This window comes from Lonchura striata, chromosome 4 (genome assembly GCF_050655825.1).
Source record: "Lonchura striata isolate lonStrDom1 chromosome 4, ASM5065582v1, whole genome shotgun sequence".
Lineage (NCBI taxonomy): Eukaryota > Metazoa > Chordata > Aves > Passeriformes > Estrildidae > Lonchura > Lonchura striata.
The window spans coordinates 61,519,793-61,525,792 of record NC_140706.1 but is presented as its reverse complement, the minus strand read 5'-3'; the positions used below and the strand labels follow the sequence as shown (position 1 = coordinate 61,525,792).

The following is a 6,000-nucleotide window of genomic DNA, read 5'->3' as shown; positions in this document are numbered from 1 at the left end:
CTGCTCCTGCAGCCCCTAATACCAATTCACTCACTTTTCTAAGCACAGGAGGATGTACAATTTGACACTTGCCGAGTTCCAGCATTATCTTGTTTTGTAATACATTATCCATAGCAAATTTGCCCCTATCTTTAGGAACAGAGATGACATCTGCTGCAAGAGTGCCCTAACGCTTGTCTGTCTGATGCTTTCAGTATCATGTGTGTGACATGAGTTAACCTCATAGAAAATCTAATATGAGGGAAGAGAATTGCTCATTGGAGGTGTCCGCGCTGCTCCTCTTGACCTACTTGGAAAACTGTGACTTGACTCTTTGCGGCTTCCCCCACCGCAACACAGCTGCAGAAGGCAGCAAAACAGGACCACTTTTAACCAAATCTGAAATGGGCTATATATACATTTGTATGCCTTTGAATAACATTATTTCCAAACCTTGCAAAGCCCTGTCATTACTTTATCAAGCCCACTACACATCCCCCTTTTCTTTCCCCCATGGAATTGGCATGAGAAAATATAGCCTTTTCTCTTCACAGATAAAGATCCAAATTGCATTTTAAAATCTGACAACTACGTAGTCTGATTTTTTAAAATAAAACAGATAAACTCCCCTTCTTGTTCAAGATGGGATCATATTTGTTAGTGACAGCTGTTAAAATGCTGCTAAAAATAGGTATAGTGTCAACCACTAAAAAGCTAAGTGCTCCTGTGAACCACAAACAGAAAACAAATAAGGTTTCTACTGAATTTGTGGAAAAACTGCGAGCATCTTGCACATACCGTGAAAGGTGCTTTATTCTTCCAGCAACCATCTCTGTCTGTATCACAGGGGAAAGGGAAGGGATCAAATGTTTGGTACTAAGGCAGTAGATTGGTATATTCCTTCAATTTTATTTTATATCTCCTTTTCGTTCTTAAAAATACAATAAAAAAGATGATGCAACACAAAGGTTACATCAAAGCATTTCAAATGCCGTTTTCATTTACAACTTTACCCTGAAAAAAACAATCAAGAAAAGTAAAACAAAAAAAGTGCAACCAAAGAGGCAAATACATTGTAATTCTAAATTAATAAAAAATAGTTGTTCTGGCTATGCCAGTTATTGGGAGAGGAGACTGTGTGCTTGGATGCTTTTTGCATGGCTGTAACTTGCTGGGTTCCTTGCAGAGTTGTGTGAAACTTTCCTCTGCCTTGGAATTGCAGCCTCCAAACCATCCACGGTAGTTCTGTTCAATTAATACATGAGCTGTATTCCAAACCAGATGTATGACACAAAGTGAGTAAAAAGAGAGATAACAGAATTGTTCACATTCGATGTTATAATACATCTCAGTAGGTTCCTCCTTTTTTTGCTAGATTATGGCTAAAAATAGAGCACTAGTGTAGGCACAGTGAAATATGATTTGCTTCCAATAATACAGTAAACTAATTGTGAAATTAAGCTATTGAATGTGCCGTTATCTCCGAGTCTGGCCTCACCAGCACTTTCTGCTTCCCTGTTTAACATTTATCAAGTTACCCCAAACTCTGACAGATGCAAACAACAGCTGATAAAATAATGCCTTTTCCAAGGCCCCAATCCTACAGACTTCGGCACAGGTAAAATTCTCAGCGAGCAGCCCTTTCCCACGTTTAAAGACTTGCATCGAGGCCATTAAAATAGGGTCAAGACTTTAATTCCTCCAATGCATAATTTTTTTTCCTCGGGATGTTTAAATGAAGAGACATTTAATGCCCTGAACTCAAACACAATCAGTTCTAAAAGACCTTGGGCACAAATGAAATATCATTTTAAAACCGGCAACACTGTTAGCACCAATTTTTCTGTTAATGTGTGGAATCGGAGCGCGTTTGCCCCACCGCAGCGCCGCGTGGATGCTCCCGCTCCTTGCCCATATTCCGGGACACAAGGGCACGCCGGGGGGCAGCGGGGACCGGCTCCCCCCGCCTGGCAGCGCCGGGGACGGGGGGATGGAAGGCGCAGGCCCGGCGGGGAGGGGGGGCGCAGCCTCATCTCGCAATCCCGTCCAGAGGCGCTCCGCTCCCCGCAGCCCGCCGGGGGCCGAGCGGGGCGGTCGGAGCAGGGAGGGGAGGGGTGTTCCGCCGCCGCCGCCACCGCCGCCAGGGCCGGGAGAGACGCTCCGCCTGGGGAAGGGCACGGGGAGACACTCCTCCTCCCCCGCCGCCCGCCCTCCTTCCCTTCCTCCGGCGGCTCCGCGAACCAGGAACCGCGGCGGCGGCGGGCTCCGTGCGTGAGAAACCCCGCGGCGCCGGGAGCCGCCGGGGCGGGCGGCGCGAGAGGGGGCGGCGGGGGCGCCGCGGCCGCCGGGCGCTGCGAGGGGCCGGGCGGCACCGGAGGGGGCGGAGGGGAGGAAAAAGTTTACACCCTCGCCACTCTCCTCCCTCCTCTTCCTTGGTGGCGCAGATGGGAGTTTTACCTGGAATGACATAAGTTTGATTTTTTTTTTTCGGGTTTGTTTTTTGATTTTTTTTTTTTTTTTTGGAGGGTGTCTTTCTCCCTCCCTCTCCGCCCCCTCTTCTTTTCCCCCCCCCACCCCCAAAAAACCCCTTCCTCCCCCACCGGTGCTGGATCCACCCCCCGTTCCCCTCCGCCGGCGGGCGAGGGTGTGACCCTCGGGAGCACCCACCCACCTAGGCGTCCATGGTGGGAGCTGTCCGCCGAGCGGAGCCGAGCCGCGGGCACCCCGCCGCCTGCCGCCGCAGCTCCCTCCCGCCGCCCGGCCGCGCTCCCGGTGCTTCCTCCGCTTACTTTTTTTTAATTTTTTTTTTTTTTTTTCTACTCTGGGTGGCGGTGCGGGCTCCCGGATGGTTCGCTGCCAGTAGCCGGGGGCCGCGCCTTCCCCCCCCGCCGCGCCACCATGTCCTAAGGGAGGTGAGTGAGTGCAGCGCGGAGCCTTGCGCGGGGCGAGCAGCGGCGCGGGGGGCAGCGGGGCGGGTGTCCGACACACCGGCCAGCGTATCCAGGTCACGGCTAGTCCCGTCCCCATCCGTGAAAACTTCGCGGGAAGGACACGTCCATTGCTCGCCAGCGCCTGCGGGGAAACGCGGCGGTGGTGGCGGCTGCTCCTCCGCGGGTCGCGCCGCGGGCGCTGGGAGCCGCCGCCTCGGCCCGTGAGTGTGGGTCGATATTTGGCAGAATAGGAAAACGAGAGGGGCACGTGACACCCCAAATCCTAGGGATGTTGGCGCTTTCGCCGTGACTCTGTACAAACCCTCAGCAGCACACGCGGGGTCCCTGCGGGCGCGCACGGGCGATTGCGGGAGAAGGTGCGCGGTGCCCGGCGCTGCCGCTGCCCGGCGGGCTCAGCCCCCCGTCCCGCTCCCGGGGGCACCGCTGTCACCCTGCGGGGCCGTGGAACTGTCCCCGCCGGGCCGTGGGGCGCACCTGGGGGCCGGGAGCGGGGCTCTCGGGGGCCGCTGACCGGGGCTGGGGGCGGTATTTAGCGAGCGAGTTGGGAGCGCATCGCCTGAAAGTTTGCTCGGCGGCTTTTTTTCCTTTCCTTTTTTTTTTTTTTTTTTTTTTTTTTTTTTTTTTTTCTTTTAAGGCTTGTCTGGGAAAAGGGTATTCCTGCAGCCGGGACGCAGGCACCTAGGGGGACACTGAGGAATAGGAGGTGGCAGCAACCCCGGGGCCAGGGGTCGTTCCGGCGGCTCCTCTGGCTGGCGGGAGGCAGCGGGCGGGGCGCCCGGCGGGATGCGCGGCTGCCGCGGAGCGGAGCCAGCCCGGCGGGAAGCGGAGGACGAGTCCTTGAACCCTCCTGCGCTCCTCCGTCGTCGTTCCTCCGCTCCTTATTTTTTAAATTTTTTCCCCCCATACATTTTTCTTCTTTCCTTTTTTTCCGTCCACCTAATTATATTTATTTTTTAAAATTTCCCTGGTTAAATCACCGCTGCATCAGAACGGTGCGCATTCATGCGCCGCTGACAGGCGGAAACCCCGGGCCGGCGGAGAGGCGATGCCCGGCCCTGCCGCCGGCGCGGCGCGGGCACCGGGCGGGGGCGGCCGCGCCCCGCGCACCTCACCTGTGCGCGGGGTCCCGGGGCCGCCGCGCCGCCGGCCTCGCCGGGGGTGCCCGGGGCGGTGCGCGGGGACCCCGCGGGCGGGCGGGCGGAGCGCGGGGGCCGCGCGGTCCCTGCGGCTTTAAGGAGATGCGTTTCCCAGGCTGTGTCGCAGCAACTTTGTATCAGTCATGTCGCCCGGCGGGTGACTGACGGCGCAGCGCAGCCAATGGCGCGTCCGCCTGGCCCCGGCCGCGCCGCGCTGCGAGGCGCGCCCGCCAATCGCGGCGGGCGGCGGGCGGGACGTAAACTTGAACTTTATGTGGGCATGTGACATGTTTTTAAAGGACTTGGCACCTTTTCCCGTCCCCTCCCGGGTGCCGCTCCGTGTCACCGGGCGGCGCGGCTCGCCTCGGGCGGGCGGGCAGGCGGGGGAGGGGCGGGGGAGCCGCGCCGCCCGCCCTGCCGCTCCGCGCTGCCCTGCGCTCCGCTCCGCGCCGCGGGGCTCGGGGGCGCGCCCCGCCGCAACAGGTACCGGGGCCGGGCCGGGGGCACCGCTCCGCTCCCCGGACCGCGGCGGGAGGTGCGGCTGGCGGGGAGTGGCAGGAGCCGGGGAGGCTCGGCAGCGGGGCCCGGACCCTCCCCGTCGTGAAGGGCGGGGAGCGGCGTTTGCGCTGGAAGAAGCGCTGTTCTGCATCGCTCGGGGGGCGGGCGGCAGGAGGGGGCCGGCGGGGCGGGCTCGGCCGAAAGCGGGTTTGGGCTGTCGGATCCCCCCTCCCCCGCGGACTCCTGGGAGGGAGGGAAGGGAGGGAGCGAGCTTCCGGGCACTGCTAGGCTCCCCCACGCGTGACAGCCCGGACTGCACCTGCGGGGAAGCAGGCTGGCTTGGGGGCGTGGGGGACGGGGATGCAGAGCGGTGGATGCTCCCTGGGAGCTGCGGTGATGCTCCTCGCAGTGTAGGGTAAATAGGGAAATCAGCGTGCGCGCTGCCTGCGTGGGTGCTAACGCTGGGGGACGCGGGGACCCGCGCCCCGTTCCGCTCGGGTCCCAGGGCGGCCGTGCCGGGGCTGCCCGCGCCGCTCCGGTACCCTGGAGAAAGGGAGAAAACCCCAGCCCAGCCATGAAACTCAAGTCCCCTGGGCAGTCTTGTGTCAGCGGGGTGGCTGGCGGACAGTGAAACTTCAAGGAAATTTGGTTTACACCGAGAATTAAGAAGTGGGTGGCCGCTTTGAGCCATCAATTTGGTTTTTTTGTGGTGTTTTATTTTTTTGTTTGTTTGTTTTTTGTTTTTTTATTTTGTGAAACTGGGCTTACTTCAGATTTCCCCGTATCTAGGTGACCTTTTGGTTGCAGGGATACCAGGTACCATTTGATTTTTTATTTGGCTGTTGCTGCGAGACTAGTTTCATGCCTAATTGATCGGAGATTTGTGCTGCGGAGGGCTGTGTTTGTTGATATGTTTTGGGTGAAATGCATGGCTCGCAGTGTCTCAGTAATTCTTCGGAGAGGGAGTCTGGATATCTGCTGTGCACACAGTGTCTCTTGCTTTGTAAAGTGTCAGATAGAGATGATCTTGGTTCCAGTATGTAACACTGCTGAGCTTTAGTTGTGGGTGTCTGTGGATGTTTCAGCCCCCAGTGAGATTTGTTTAGTGAAAGTTAGTAAAAAGGCATATGTGTGCGGTAGGTGAAGTGTGGATTCTGTGGATAGATGTGCTAGTGAAGTTGTAATAAGTTCTGCCTGAAATAACAAAACCAAACCCTAATGCTACCAGTAACCCCTGAGATGATTAATTTGGTTCTGGTATCCACTGAGGCACTTGAAGGTGACAGAAACCGTCACTCCCAAAAAATCCGTTTGCTGCTGCATTCTCCCTAATTTATATCTGTCATTTTAAACTGAACTTGTATTAGGCCACAAATAATCTCTGCTGCTTTCTGATCCTCTCGGATATATTTACCAGCCTTTGCAAGTGCAGGATC

General features: G+C 56.9%; 1 protein-coding gene across 6 annotated transcripts in view; it reads left to right on the top strand.

Annotated features, from left to right (window-relative positions):
* The first annotated feature begins 2,749 nt into the window (after positions 1-2,749).
* Positions 2,750-6,000, top strand: part of NR3C2 (nuclear receptor subfamily 3 group C member 2) — a 187,769-nt gene continuing 184,518 nt past the window's right edge. For 2 of the 6 annotated variants that reach the window (XM_077783015.2, XM_085579275.1), the window contains exon 1: positions 2,750-2,891. The gene's annotated coding sequence lies outside the window, so the exon portion shown is untranslated. Of the gene's footprint in view, positions 2,892-4,436; positions 4,550-6,000 lie in introns of those variants that run through there. The other 4 variants (XM_085579277.1, XM_085579276.1, XM_085579274.1 and 1 more) reach the window with 3 other exon arrangements.